The sequence below is a fragment of the Panicum virgatum genome, chromosome 2K (assembly GCF_016808335.1).
Source record: "Panicum virgatum strain AP13 chromosome 2K, P.virgatum_v5, whole genome shotgun sequence".
Taxonomy (NCBI): Eukaryota; Viridiplantae; Streptophyta; class Magnoliopsida; order Poales; family Poaceae; genus Panicum; species Panicum virgatum.
Genome location: NC_053137.1, coordinates 53,936,353 through 53,952,114, shown reverse-complemented (window position 1 = coordinate 53,952,114; position 15,762 = coordinate 53,936,353). Strand labels below are relative to the sequence as shown.

The window sequence follows — 15,762 nt, the reverse complement described above, 5'->3', positions numbered from 1 at the left end:
GATCCCCATGCGTGTGTGTTAGGTTCCCCTGGCCAGGTTGAAATTCGATTCAGAATCGTCCGTCTCTCACGGCATGAGATTGCTTAACATTTTCGGTCACACAGAGTAACAAATGGAACATGATGATGATAATACTGCTGGTTGATTAAATGGTTGCTCTACCATGTTTGTGTAGAGTTAGATGCAAACTTAGAACGGTTAATATAACTAGAAGATGGCTAAATAAAATATGAAAATAAGGACCAACTCTTAGTGGCGTTTTTGGCAAAACAAACCCCACCAACCAAAAAGCCTTGCATGTCTAGTTATCGGACTATGTTATATCCGGTGACGGGTAAGTCTTGCTGAGTATTAGTATACTCAGCCTTGCTTGTGGCACTGTTTTTCAGGTACTAACTTCGAGGATCTGTTTGCGAGTCTTACTTGGCCGTGTACCTTGCCTCCAGGTTGGTTTGTTGAGTGGGATGGCCCTTCAGCTGGTGCTGACCACCCTCTCATTGAGTGACACTTTTCGTACGGGCTTTATCGATGCGTCACACTTTTCGCCAGTAGTTGTTTACTCTTTCCGCTGCAATAATAAGACTTGAATAATTTGTGTAATTCGGACTTCTGTAGTACTTTGCTACTCTGAACAAGGTTTGTAATACATTTCCTTTCCGCTGCAAACTCTGAGATGTATGAAATGTTCTGTATTGTAATATCTGGGCTCACCTTCGTGTGAGTGTTGTCTGCTGATCCTGGAATAGCGTGGCTTTTATCGAGGCTTCACTCGAGGAACTACCGGTGAGTGCCAATTTGGGTCAGAGTTGCTTAGCAACAAAGATCAGTGCACCCGGGCCCAGTAATTTTGGGTGGTTCCGCCACAGCGCCGGCAGAAGCCCAATGAATCCCTGCGCGACTACCTGCGGCGCTTCTCCAAGCAATGCACCGAGCTCCCTAGCGTCACCCACGTCGAGGTCATCAACGCCTTCCTCAAGGGCACGACGTGCAGGAACCTGGTGCATGAGCTTGCGCGAAGCCGTCCCGCCAACACCAACGAGTTGTTCGACGCTGCCACCAACTACGCCACCGGCGAGGAAGCCGTTGGTGTCATTTTCGGCGACAAGCCGAACAAGCGCAAGGAAGATGCGCCCGCAGAGGGAAGCAACGCCAAGACCAACGCACCCGCCAAGAAACAAAAGCGGGGGAAGAAAGGGAAGAAGCCGGCCCCACCAAAGGACCTCGAGGCCTTCGTCGCTGCCCCGGACCGCAAAGGACCTCGAGGCCCCCTCGAGGCGGTGGCGGCCTGTTCGACGACATGCTCAAGAAGTCGTGCCCTTACCATAAGGGCTCGGTCAACCACACCCTAGAGCAGTGCGAGATGCTCCGGAAATACTACAACCGCGTCGCGCATCGTGACGAGGATAAGAAGAAGGATGCTGGAGACAAAGGCGGAGACAACGAGTTCCCCCCGGTGGAGAACGCCTTCTTCATCTTTGGAGGACCGACGACAAACATGACCTCTCGGCAGCGCAAGCGTGAGCGCCGGGAAGTCTTCTCCGTCACCAAGGCCACGCCATCCTACCTCGACTGGTCGGAGGACACTATTTCCTTCGGCCGCGAGGACCACCCCGATTAGGTCCCACACCCGGGACGGTACCCGCTTGTTGTCGACCCCATCATCAGCAACACCCGCTTCTCCAAGGTGCTCATGGACGGAGGCAGCAGCCTCAACATTATGTACGCCCACACCTTGGAGCTCATGGGGATCGTATTGAACAAGCTCCGTCCCAGCAAGTCGCCATTCCATGGCGTTGCGCCGGGGAAGCGAGTCCAACCCCTCGGCCAGATCGGCTTACCCGTCTGTTTCGGCACGGCAGCCAACTTCCACAAGGAAGTGCTCACCTTCGAGGTGGTGGGGTTTCGGCGAGCCTACCACGCCATCCTTGGTCATCCCTGCTACGCCAAATTCATGGCCATCCCCAACTACACCTATCTCAAGCTGAAGATGCCGGGCCCGAGGGGTGTCATCACCGTCGGCTCCTAGTTCGAGCAAGCCTACGAGTGCGACGTCGAGTGTGTCGAGCATGCGGAGGCTCAAGCGGCGGACAAGGCCCTCGCAGCCAGCCTCGACAAGATGGCAAGTGAGGCCTTGGACTCCACGCACTGACACGCGGGCAACTTCGAACCCGCCGAGGGTATCAAGAAGGTGCCCCTAACCCGAATCACCCCGACGACATGGCGTTGTAGGACAGCGCCACCCTCGACAACAAATAGGAAGTGGTGCTCGTCGACCTTCTCCGCGCCAATGCAGACATCTTTGCGTGGAGCCAATCGGACATGCCTGGCATACCGAGGGAGGTCGCCGAGCACTCCCTTGATATCCAACCCAACTCCAAGCCGGTGAAGCAGCGCCTGCGACGCTTCGACGAGCTCAAGCGCCGGGCAATCGGCGAGGAGCTGCAGAAACTTTTGGCGTCCGGATTCATCAAGGAGGTATTCCATCCCGAGTGGCTAGCTAATCCTGTATTAGTGAAGAAAAAGAATGAAAGTTGGAGGATGTACGTAGACTACACTAGTTTAAATAAAGCATGTCCGAAGGTTCCCTTTCCTTTGCTGCGTATTGATCAAATTGTAGATTCAACTACGGGATGTGAACTTTTATCCTTTCTTGATGCTTATTCCGGTTACCACCAAATCGAGATGAAAGAGTCCGACCAGCTCGTGATCTCTTTTATCACACCTTTCGGCATGTACTGCTACGTCACGATGCCTTTTGGCCTCAGAAATGCCGGAGCTACATATCAGCGGTGTATGCTCCATGTATTCGGGGACCATCTCGGGCGGAACATAGAAGCATATGTCGACGGCATCGTTGTAAAATCCAGGAAGGCGGACAACCTGGTAGCCGATCTCAGGATCGCGTTCGATTGCCTAAGGGGTAAAACTCAACCCCGAGAAGTGCTTGTTCGGAGTCTCTCGAGGCATGCTCTTGGGCTTCATTGTCTCCCAACGGGGCATCGAACCCAATCCTGAGAAAGTCTCGGCCATCACTCGGATGGGACTGATCCGAGACCTAAAGGGGGTACAGAGGGTCATGGGATGCCTAGCGTCCCTCAGCCGATTCATCTCGCGTCTCGACGAGAAAGGCTTGCTCATGTATCGACTCCTGAGGAAAACTGAGTGCTTCATGTGGACCCCTGAGGCTCAAGAAGCCCTCGACAGGCTAAAGGCATCGCTCACTCACGCCCCCATTCTCACACCACCCATAGACAGCGAGCCCCTCTATCTGTACATAGCTGCAACGACCCAAGTGGTTAGCGCAGTGATCGTTGTCGAAAGACAAGAGGAGGGTCATGCTCTGCTTGTCCAACGGCCGGTGTACTACATCAGCAAAGTGTTGTCCGAAACCAAGACACGTTATCCGCAGATCAAGAAGCTGCTATACGCAGTGGTTTTGGCTCGGCGCAGGCTGCGCCACTACTTCGAGGCCCATCCCATCACTGTGGTCTCGTCTTTCCCTCTGGGAGAGATAGTCCGCAATAGGGAAGCCGAGGGTAGAATTGCCAAGTGGTCCGTAGAGCTGATGGGAGAAACTCTCACCTACGCCCCTCGCAAGGCGATCAAGTCCCAAGTCTTGGCCGACTTCGTCGCTGAGTGGACGGACACTCAGCTACCCCCACCACAAATCCAAGCTGAATGTTGGACCATGTATTTCGACGGGTCGGTGATGAAAACCGGCACCGGCGCTGGCCTCCTCTTCATCTCACCCCTCGAAAAGCACATGCGCTACGTAATACGCCTGCATTTCCCTATGTCTAACGACATGGCGGAGTACGAGGCCCTCCTCAGTGGCCTCCGCTTCGCCATCGAGCTTGGCGTCAAGCGCCTCGACATACGCGGTGACTCTCAGCTTGTCATCGACCAAGTGATGAAGGAGTCTAGCTGTCACGACCCGAAGATGGAGGCATACTGCAATGCAGTACGCCGCCTCGAAGACAAGTTCGATGGCCTAGAACTCAACCACGTCCCGCGCAAGTACAATGAGGATGCCGATGAACTAGCCAAGATCGCGTCAGGGCGGACCACCGTCCCCCCGAACATCTTTGCTCGCGACATCGCCAAGCCCTTCGTCGACTTCAAGGATCCGGCGGAACCAGGCCCCTCGAACGCCGCCCCCCCGGGGGGAACCCCTCGGTGGACGAGGCCGAGCCCGTGGACACTGACTTCGAGACCTCCTCCATGGACGAGGCCAAAGCAATGGAGATCGACGAGGCCCCAACTTCACGAGACTGGCGCACCCAGTACCTCGACTGGATGATTCGCGGGATCCTACCCTCGGACCGCGCTCAGGCGCGGCGCCTCGCTAGGCGGGTCAAGTCCTTTGTCCTAATCGACGACGAGTTGTAAAAACACAGTCCCTCGGGCGTTTTGCAGCGATGCATCCCCATCCCCGAGGGCAAAGAGCTGATCCGTGACATCCTCGCTGGCACCTGTGGTCACCATGCCGCGCCACGTACCCTCGTGGGTAACGCATTTCGACAAGGCATTTACTGACCCACCGCGGTTGCCGACGCCACCGACATCGTGCGGACCTGCGAGGGTTGCCAGTTCTACGCTCGAAAGACGCACCTCCCTGCCCACGCTCTGCAGACCATCCCCATCACGTGGCTGTTCGCCGTGTGGGGATTGGACCTCGTTGGCCCGCTGCAGAAGGCGCCCGGGGGCTACACCCACTTGTTGGTGGCAATCGACAAATTCTCCAAGTGGATCGAGGCTCGACCCATCGGCAAGATTGGATCCGAGCAAGCCGTTCTATTCTTTACCGACAACGGCACCCAGTTCACGGGCAAGAAATTCTTGGCATTCTGCGACAACTACCACATACGCGTGGACTGGTCGGCTGTGGCGCACCCACAGACGAATGGGCAAGTGGAGAGTGCCAATGGCATGATCCTCCAAGGACTGAAGCCAAGGATCTTCAACAAGCTGAACAAGTTTGGCCGGAGGTGGCTTACAGAGCTACCCTCAGTTATTTAGAGCCTGAGAGGCTGAGAACGATCCCAAGCAGAGCCACGGGCTTTACCCCGTTCTTCATCGTCTATGGCGCCGAGGCCATGCTCCCCACGGACCTGAAGTATGGGTCACCGAGGCTCAAGGCCTATCAAGAGCAGCAGAACCAGCAAGCCCGCGAGGACTCGCTGGATCAAGTGGACGAGGCTCAAGACGTGGCGCTCCTACACTCTGCGTGTTATCAGCAGTCCCTGCGAAGATATCAAGCACAAAGAGTTCGGCGCCGAGACCTCAACAAAGGGGACTTGGTGCTGAGGCTTCGACAGGACAATAGGGGCCGCCACAAGCTCTCACCACCGTGGGAAGGCCCATATCATCGCCGAGGTGCTCAAGCCCGGCATGTATAAGCTGGCGAACGAAAACGACGAAGTCCTCACCAATGCTTGGAACATACAGCAGCTACGTCGCTTCTATTCTTAGAGTTCCAAGCTATTTGTACATCGTTTGTACTCGCATTTATGATTTTCCGAAACAATAAAGGAGTATGCTTTACTTGTTTATTTTTTGGGAACTTTCCGGACCCTCGGGGGCTCGGAGGCACACGAACACTGAGGTACGCCTGGCTTTACCCTCGGCAAAGCCAGGCCTCCCTCGGGGGCTACTTAGGGGGGGAACCCCTGAACATCCCCAAAAAATCGCCAATGTTTTTTCGAAAAATTTTCGTATCTAAGTTTCTCGTATACTTGGAAAAACGGACGCGAGGCATAAGCAACTACGGTACGGGGCCGGCCGAGCCGTGGGGCCGCCTATGCCTCCGGCATATGGCACCCCCCTCACCACCTCACGCCTAAGTCGCTTATGAACGCGAAATTCCTCGCAGAAGTTTACCAAAGTCGCATACGAGAACACGGAAATAGAGTAAAGAAAATGAGGGCTCGAACGCATAAGGCCTCGATGGGCCACACTGTTGATTTATAATTACCAATTTCTTACATCCACAAGTACTATTACGATAAAGTACTAACTTATTACATGGGCTCCGAGGCCTAGACTACCTACTGGTTACCATCCTCCCCTTGCGGGTCTTCTACAGCATCGAATTCGGCTATGGGGGGATGTCGGCTTCCAGCTTCGTGGCCAGGACGGTGGCGAACCCCTCGACGGTGGCATCGGCATCGTCCATTATGGCCGACGCAGTGTCCGGGCTGGCGTCGTTGGGGACCACGTACCCCGATGACACTCTTTGGAGGTCCATGATGTAGTGCGTCGAGGCCACGGCGAGGGCTCGCAGGACACCAAGGCGGAAGGTGCTCTTGGCGAGCTCGGCGATCCGGCCACCTAGCGCTCGCAGGCGGCTGATCATCGAGCTACCAGACACGGCGCCCTCCCCCTCGAGCTCCTCCACCAAGGAGGGGGTCTCCTCTTCCCCCGCACAAAGTGTCGTTGCCACTCCACACCAAGTCGGAGGGTCACACGACGGATCACAAGGATTGCTTGCCGCAGCAAGACTTCTCTCAAGGGAGCTCTCGCAAGAACTAATCCCTATTATAAGCACTAAGCACTCTCACAAGTGTGCTTAAGCCTATATGATGTATAATGAAGCTCTAAGGTGGTTGGAGATGATCTTCAAGTGTAGTATGCTTCCTTAGTCTCCAGCACCCTCAAATGAGCCGTGGGGTGGCATATATATAGCCACACATCCAAAACTAGCCGTTGGGAAAAGGCTGACGAAATCCCTTAACGCCGGTTAAACTGACGCTTAGTTCTTGTCATCACCGGTTTAACCGGTGAGTTTATTTTTCCAGCAACTTAGCCGTTACTACTCCAACGGCTACTTGATCAATCGACCGACGCTCTCAAAACTAACATCGGTTTAACCGGTGAGTGCAAGCTCAGAAACCCTCAAAAAATGGAGTCTCTGGACAACTGCACCGACGCTCATTTTTTCTTTATCGTCGGTTTAACCGGTGCCTCTGGGTCAGTCTTCACTTCAAGTCATTGCACCGACGAGTACAATTTGCCTAACGTCGATTTAACCGGTGATAGCAAAATTGTCTCTGTCTTGTTCATTTTGACTTGATTTCTTCACGGTCTCTTCAATTCTTGTCCCTTGGACCGAAGAGGTTTCAGGGCGCTGCCCTGAGACCCACGAGGGGCAGCTCCCCCTCGACCTTCGGGCCTAGCTACACCTATCTTCTCTTTGTCATCACTTGAACCTAAAAGCCTGAGAATGGTCATCTTAACAATCATATTAGTCCAAGTGTTGTGTGTGTGTCATCAATCACCAAAACATTATATTGAAATATGGCATGAGAGGATATTTTCGCTACAGCCGTACAAGCTACCCTCGAACGCGGAGTTCGAGACATCCTACGCAGTGTTCAAGGCCAGTCGAGGGTGCCTAGTAGGGGGATCCCATCGAGGGAGAGCATCGAGCCCTCGGACCCTATCGAACGGGTCCGAGGCCCGTCGAGCGAACCTCTGCGAGCGCTTTATGTGACATGTCCACGGACCACGAGCCGACCCTTATCGAACGCGGCACGAACGTCCACTTGAACCACCCGATAACAACTCACTGAAACAGCCATAGCTCGCGGCCCAGGCATGGGTAGCATGGTGCGCTTCACCCCTCCTCCCTGCGGAAGAGCGACAAGGGTCGTAATAAAAAGTCGAGGGTCCCCTGAATGCCTTCACGCGGGCCAGGGCTTGGGGGCTCCTCGCACACCGCGGCTCAGGCCGCACCCTCGAATGGATCGACAACCGTCGATTATGAAGTTCCACGTGTTTAACCAAAACCCCCACTCTTAACGCGCGCCTGCCAAATGGTTCAGCAGGAACCCGGGTCGCTGTGCCAGCACGAAAAACGCCGAGGCCGGCTGAAAGGAATGCCAATGCCGGCTGAAAAAGACGCTGGACTGCCACCCCAGTAAAGCAACCAAGCTGGGTGACATTTATAGCCGTTGGACGAGTGCAAACACTCCTCCAAGGCCTCGGGGGCTACACCCGCGGGTGCGCTGGCGCGCCCCCACGGAGGAAACTTCACACATTCGAGGACCAAAATCCTCTGCAGGCTTTCTCGAACGCGCTCAGCGGCACGATGTCGACATGCCCAGCGGCGGCACCATGGTACTCGAGGCGACTATGATCTGCATGGGCAACTCGGAGTGGCCACCTCACTGCTTCTCCAGCAACAAACCCCGACTCTGGATCAAACTCCTCCAACAATGCTCCTCGGAGCGCCATTGTGCCCTCGCCGGGCAAACTATGGCCGTCGCGGTCAGTACTCGAGCCACACCCTCGAAGGGTTAAGCTTATGCGGGGCTGATGCACACCTTTACACCCTCGGTCATCCTCTCCTCGAGGAAGAAGGAGACTTCATTGCTCTTTGCAAACAAAGATTACAAAGGGTCACCGGCTCGAAGCCGTCGAAAAGTACAAACGCATTGCCACCTGCGTGGCAATTTTCCCTATCTTGGGGAGGAGCGAGCGCCGATGAAGAGCACCGAGTCCTTGGCCGACATCACGACCAGGCTGCTCGGGATTGCGAGGAGCAGCCCCCAGACCGCACGGGTCCAGCGGGATGCCCTCCTCTTAAGCTTTCTTCTAGCGTCTCCTCCACCAAAGACCTTGCGGGGGGTCAAGCTGGCGGACAGCACCCTCTGCACCATCTCCCCGAGAGCGACATTATCGCCAAAAGGGACGATGCAAAGAACGGCCACGAAACTTGGCGCCGACGCCATGGTCAGGCGTCTCAACGCCCTTTCAGGCTGAGGGACATCGCAGAGGCAGGGCCCCACAGGTCCAATGTTCTTCTGCTAATCCCACTGAAGCCGAGGGATGGTGAGCACGCCCTCTCCAGCTTTCCCCCGCCGCTCGCAAGCATTCTTCTAGCATCCAAGCCTAAAGAAGCCAGGTCACCCCGTCCGGGGGACGACCGTGAAAGGCAAAGGGAAATATTACTAGACTTAGGCGATGCTAGAAGTAAGAGCAGAGAAGTTGGAGAGGAAAAGGAGTCCCACGACCCCTATTTATAGCTGCGTCGGGCGCCAAGCTTTAAGCCTGTTGCAAGGGGAAGGCTTGGACCGCCCGAGATGGTGCGGCACCCCACGAGCGAAAGATGCCCTCGATTACTGGGCCGAGATGTGACTGGACAGGGCAAAGCCGAGCCCCTGGATGCTGAGCAGCCCAGCATCGGCGCTGGCCAACTGCCCTCGAACGGCGCTGAAACCCTGAGCGCGGGACAGCGCGGTAATAGCACCAGTTGCAGAGCAGCAGGCGCCATCATGGCCCTGGCCTGCTCAGCACGCTGACGCGTCTCGTCCCCGGAACAAAACAAGAAGGGGCGCGCGCCTTGGAGTACTTTTTCCGCAGGCGCACTGCCCCGACCAACGAGTTGTCACGTCCACCAGGCAAGCACCCGGACGCGCCCGTCAGGAATGCGACACCGATCGGTCACATCAAGGGGAAAATTGCCGAAATACCCTTTGGCCGAATCCCCTGACTCGACCAAAGGCTCAGGGGCTACTGTCGGGTACCATGATTAGGGGCACCCTATTAATGGGACTAAAATCGCCCTAAAAACGCAAACACATGCTGGGCAACCGGGCCCACGAAGACCTACAGCCTCCTTCCAATCTGGAAGAAAGGAAAGGACTCAAAGAAGCCCAACACGTGGCCCACGTACGCAGTGTGGCCCATCCGCACCCCCCTCGGACCCGCGGGGTGATCTCCGCCTCGCTCGAGGGCTCCCCGCCGAAGCCCTCGACCGCGCCCCGCGCCTCCGCCTCACTCGAGGGTAGCGAGCCCACCCTCGGGGAGGCGGATCGTCTCCGCCTCGCTCGAGGGTAGCGAGACCACCCTCGGGGAGGCGGATCGTCTCCTCCTCGCTCGAGGGTAGCGAGCCTGCCCTCGAGACAGCCGAACGTCTCCGCCTCGCTTGATGCCACCCCTCGACGGAAAGGACAAACAGCCCTTCCGTTCACCCGCCCACCGTACGGAGGCATTAATGCCAACCACTCCTCCACAGCGCCCGCGTCAGACGGCGTCAGGCCGCCATTCCCCACAGTGGCTATGATCGGAGTCTCGTCCGCCAACTCCGGTCACTGCTCCGCCATTCTGGACGCTGTGACGACACTGTGGGAATCTGCGACACAGTGCAAGACGTGCTCGGCACTGCTCCAGCTACTATACTGTCAACTCCCCATACCTTCTTCGTACTTTCCCTTCCGCGGAGCCCTCGAACGGCATGGGCACGACCCTCGGAAGCGGCTCCGGCCTCGACTAGGACAAGACCCTGGCCTGTAGGACCCTCGGAACGCCGCCACGCCACGCCTGGAAGACGGTACCCCCCACAACAACGATCACACCGCCCGCTGTAGCCGCCAGGACGCCGGCGTGATCTCCGCAAGACCAAGGACGATGCCCAGGACGACTGCCACGCCCGGCGCCATACCCCACAGTGTACTTCCCACAGTGCTCGACCACTGCACCCCGCGATTCGGGGAGAAGACGACGACTTCCACAATCCCCTGTGTATGTACACTGTCCCTCCTTGTGTCTATAAAAGGAGGAGGCGGGCTTTCCCTTAAGGGGGGTCGGCCCATTCGGCAGAACACAACGCTCAGCACTACTCACAGAGCACATACGCTCTTCTGAGCCCTGATATTGGCACTCGCCTCAATCAACTCCCCCTCTAGCAGAGACTTGGGAGCTTCCCCCCTCTCTCGCCTCGCTTGTACCCCGTACTACAGGCACCCTTGGTGCAAGATAGTACAGCGCTCTCACACACCCCTTTGTTGGACGTACGGCCCCACAGCCGAAACCAGGATAAACCCGTGCGTTACTGTATTACCTCTTGCATCAACATCTGGGACGAGGAACATGCAGCATCATCACTAGTTGGGTCCGGCCCGCCGGGTCAGGACACCGACAGCTAGAAAGGGAGAGGGAGCAGAGCGGCGTCGGATGGAGGAAGGGAAGAAGGCGAGGCCGAGGGAGGAGGAGCCCGTGGAGGCCGCGCTGGCGGCAGCGCTGCTCGTGTCGGGCGTGAAAAGGCTCGTGGTGCCGGCGGCCGCACTCGCCGCGCCGGCGCCGTGGTGGTGGCCCGCGCCGCTCTCGCTGCCGCCGCCCACGCTGTTCCTGCTCCTTACTGTCGTCATCGCGTCCATCATCGTGGCGTCCATGCAGCCGCGGCGAGGCAGAGCGCCGGCGCCGGCGGGTGGCATCCACGCCCGGGAGGAGGCGTCGGCGCCTCAGCCGGGGGACGGCGTGAAGAGGGTGAAGAGGAGGAGGAGCAAGAAGCGGACGGCGGCCGAGGCCGACGTTGCGGATGGCCGCTGCGCGGCGCTGGTGGCCACGGACAGGCCGATGGAGACGGGGGCGACGGTGGTGGTAGAGGAGGTGGAGGCCGATGAGGAGGCGGCGGCCGGCAACACATAGGAGGTGAACAGGCGGGCGGAGGAGTTCATCTCGGCGTTCCGCACCATGCTTTTGACCACAATGCATTGCGAGCATTTTCTGTCGCGAACTTGCAAACATATGTTTCTATCACGGTTTTAAAGAACGTTTTGTCAGGATTTGTTTTTTTTTCATTTGAGCTGCAGTTACCTTCTAGACGTCAGTTTATTCGGAATTAGCTCACTGGATTTCCTCAGCGGACTGGCAAAAATGCACAAGAAATCTTCCATCTTTATGCAGAGTTCAATTCAAGTTCATATCAAACCACAAGGATGTCGGTCATAATTTTTTTTCTTTTTTGAGAAAGGATTTTGGTCATAAAAAGTGAAGAAAAGACGCAAATGCGACGGCTTGGTACAATGGCCCATGAAACTCTTGAGAAAGGGATTGGATTTCATTAAAAAATAACCCCTTTTACAACTGAGACCTCAACATAAAATAAAATTACATTGAAGCACGCCACTGGATCTTTATCCTTCGTCTTCCTTGCAACCGGCGCCATCCACTGTTTCAGAAAACTCCATCGCCGTGGAACAACACCAGATCCGAACAGAACCGCAGTCCCCACCAACAGAAGACTCCACAGATGTGGAGACCGCAAAAGAGGCGATGTATGCTCAACCACTGTAGGGAGTAAAAGGCGCCGAAAGCACATCGACCATATCTTCTAAAGGTTGAACCGAACATAAGATCCGACGCCGCCATTAGCCATTACCAATGGCGGCCGGAAGAGCAGATCCGCCGCCGCCAGTAGTAGCACCAGCGACCGGAAAGATGATTCCACCAGAGGGGAAAACAGATCCAATCCCTCCTCAAAGAGGATTAGGCCAACGTACCTCGATCCCTCATTGAAGAATGCGACGTATCCGAAGAAAACGACACATCCACCGGAGAAGATCCAATACGCTATAGAAAGCCAGATCGAAAACATCGAAAAGACGATCCAAGGTTTAACCAAATTATTCTGGAGGAAAGGAAATTATTGAGAGAAAAAACTAACGATTAAATAGATCTTCAAGCGAATGGACCCCCGCCCCCTTGCCACCGGCTGGGAGGCCGGAGACGAGAGGAGACGGGGGCTAGAGGAGGCGGCGGCGGCGGGCGGCAAGCGCAGCGTGGATGCGATTCACCCGAGTCGCCCTGGGGGATGCGGGGGACGAGGCGGCTGGCGCGATCTGATATGGACTAATGGCCCATGAAACTTTGCAGGCCGTATGGCACACTCCTCCAAGGCCGAAATGTGATGGGCCGGCCTGGACACCCGAAATTGGTTTGTCTTTAGTAGTCCCTCCATTTCTTTTTAAGATTCATTCTAATATTTAGATATCTCATTCTTTTACCAATATAATTGGCTTAAAAAATTTAGATAGTACTATAAAAATTAATAGCCCCTCCATTTTTTCTGAAGACTCTTATGCAGAAATTCCTAAGACTGTTTGAAGAGTAAATTACCATTCAATACTCTTTTGCGTGCCTTTGTTATGCACACAACTTATCTATGAAAAGACATGCACAGTCTAATTTTTTAAAAGGAAAATTTTATTGAAATCAAGATAATTACATCGAAAGATCCAACCATCGTAAAAACACTACCAACTTCTGCGAAAACAATTTTGGCAATTAAAATAATCCCAATATGGTGAGCAGGATGACCATGCATGTCATCACGTCAGCTTCACTCGTAGACGAAAGCATCATTCTTTCCCTTCTGAGAATTAAACCCTTTCCACAATGGAAAAATGCATCCCCTTTTCAAAATGGAAAATGCATTTCTTTCCCAAGCCATCGTAGCCTAGATACACCGGCGTCCGCGATGTGATTTGAGTTTCTTGATGTGACATGATATCTGTATCTGATCAACAATTTTTTAATTAACTATGAACAAATCAAAAACTTTTAGGTGCGTGGTCGTCCAAGCATATGCATGACTAAGCTAGGTGTTACCAGAAATGTACTGGCCGAATTGGCAGGCGGCATGCAGCCTGAAAACCACGGGGTTGATGGACCAGAGCTGCCAGGCCGTTGCTGACATGCGCCGCAGGAGGTTCGCAATATGCTTCAACATTCCCGACCCCAGCCTTGAGGAAGAGGACAGAGGAGGAATGAATTAGAAGGTTGCACCGTTGGGTCTTGTACTGAGGCTCTAACAACGGCAACCTCCAATAGCCAGGCCAGCAGGAGCATGTGCTTGGCTATCGTGCCTTGCTGTTTTCTCACAGTTCCATTTATGCGTATTTCCTTGAGTTCGTGTGGTTTGGCTTGGTTTGTTTTTCTTTTCTTTTCTTTTCTTTTTCCTTATGAGAGTGAGAGGAACTTATGACATCTTGTTAGGTGGGGCGCGGTCTCTATAAAGATGATTGCGCTGCAGTCGCACTCAGTCGGTCCACCACAACCCAACTGATATCGTCCTCTTTCCCACCAGAACCCTTCCCACTCACCGCTCCCCTCATGTCGCAGCCGCCATCCCCGCAACCATCGTTGCCTCACTAGCGGTGTGGCTGTCTACCATGCCGCCGCCGCCTCTTTCTACTCGTGGTGGTAGTCATCCGCAATCACGATGCCTAGCCGCGGTGCCTCGATCCCCCACCTCACCCCTGCCCTACCCTACCCTAATCTTGCCGTCTCATGCCTCCATCCCAACCAAGGCCACCGCCCATCTCTAATACATGTTGTTGGCGGCGCCTCCATCGATCCGTCGGTATGGCATCACCCAACAATGGATCGATCTTTGCTTCGCGCCTCCATCTCTAATACTCTAAGGCGGCTCAATCCCCAACCTAACTACTCCAGTCTTCATAGCTGGTGGCCGAATTAAGAGGAAGAAGATTGAGGCCGTGTTTGGCCGGGCTTCCGAGGGCTCCGGCTCTTTCTTAGGGCATCTCCAAGAGTTCCCCATCTCTCATCCCCATCTTTATTTTTTTAGAAAAAAAAACACTCCAACAATTTCCTATCCTACCTCCCCAATTTTTAATAATTGGCATATTATCCATCTTTATGCGTAAAAAAAATACGCACTACTCCGTGACTCCCGGCTTCTCGCAGGTGATTTTTCATCGCCACCTCTTCTCCTGCCCTTCTTCGCGCCGCTCGGAAACTCCTTCGCGCCGTCACGCCATCGCTGACGAGGAAAACAGGCCGCCGCTGGCACAGGTAACCATGGATCCCATTCATCTGGTTGGTGGAGTCATGCATGCTGCTGTGCTGCGCCGCCAGGGATGCGCCCTGCACTGCCGCGCCAGGCGGAGGGCCTGCTCCCCTGCCGTGCAGAACACGGCCCTTGCTGCACCTTGCCGCCGTTGCCAGGCCTGGCCTCTGTGATCACAGATCGATTATGCAACTTGTATTGTGTGCTTGAAGAGAGATCTAGCAGATGATCTACCTAATATCAGATTTAAATCATCAGAACAAGAATATGTGAATCATGCAAAATGAAATCAATTCGATTCACAAAAGCATAGTCACGCACAGTGGAAAAGAGGATCTAATCACAACTTTCCAATCGAATGAAAGATGCATCCACCACGAAAAAGAAATCACAGAGAAGCCTGCATCGCATCCTATCCCCAATAAGCACGAGCGATGCATCCTTGTTCAAATCGATGCCTAGGGAGAGCCGTCGTAGTCCTCAGAAGCATGGGAATTCCATGGACAGAGAAAAAAAATCATAGTAAATCCTAGATTAAATACCTAGAACTTGGAACCCATAGAAAGGGGATCTTGACCTACCTGTTCTTGTGCAGCAGCATCAGCGATCCGTCGATTCCCAGAGCTGAACTCAGGTTGACTGGTTGTAGAAGCACGGTGCTCCATAATTTGATGCCTCAATGCTCCCATCGATTCAATCTGAGCAAAAATGGCACAGCATCCACTAATAATCGAGTAATAGATGCACCTATGTTTTTGCATCACTGTCACTGATCAATTAATAGATGCACCCCGTTCTTGCCGGACTTGTGCAGCCTCTGGACGAGCGTGGCGACGTCCATGGTGCCCGTCACCGTCACCTTGAGCTGCGCGGCTTCCACCATCACGCTCTGCACACCTGAAACCAACACAAACCAAAACCACCACGATTCAGCCAAAACGCCCCGGAATGCAAGCAAACCAGGACATCATCGAGCTAGCTAGCTAGGCACCGCACCTTCGACACTCCTGAGCACCTTCCGGACCTTATTCTTGCAGCCATGGCAGGGGATGACCACCCTCGGCACTACAGTCTGCAAAGGATGAAGCACGAATCAAGAGGTTAGCATTCAGCTAGCAAACAAATCGGCAACTCAGAGCATTTCAGTTGAACCGTCGTGGTTCTTGGGG

At 54.6% G+C, this 15,762-nt stretch overlaps 1 long non-coding RNA gene and 1 pseudogene across 1 annotated transcript; one reads left to right on the top strand and one right to left on the bottom strand.

The window, feature by feature from the left end:
* Nucleotides 1-10,956: 10,956 nt before the first annotated feature.
* Nucleotides 10,957-11,550, top strand: LOC120695459 (annotated as a pseudogene).
* A 3,154-nt stretch (nucleotides 11,551-14,704) lies between these two features.
* On the bottom strand, nucleotides 14,705-15,502 carry LOC120696141. The gene is made up of 3 exons (XR_005684024.1): nucleotides 15,384-15,502; nucleotides 14,915-15,291; nucleotides 14,705-14,827 (listed from the first exon to the last, which is right to left on the bottom strand). It is a non-coding gene; the product is annotated as an uncharacterized LOC120696141 (long non-coding RNA).
* Nucleotides 15,503-15,762: the final 260 nt, after the last annotated feature.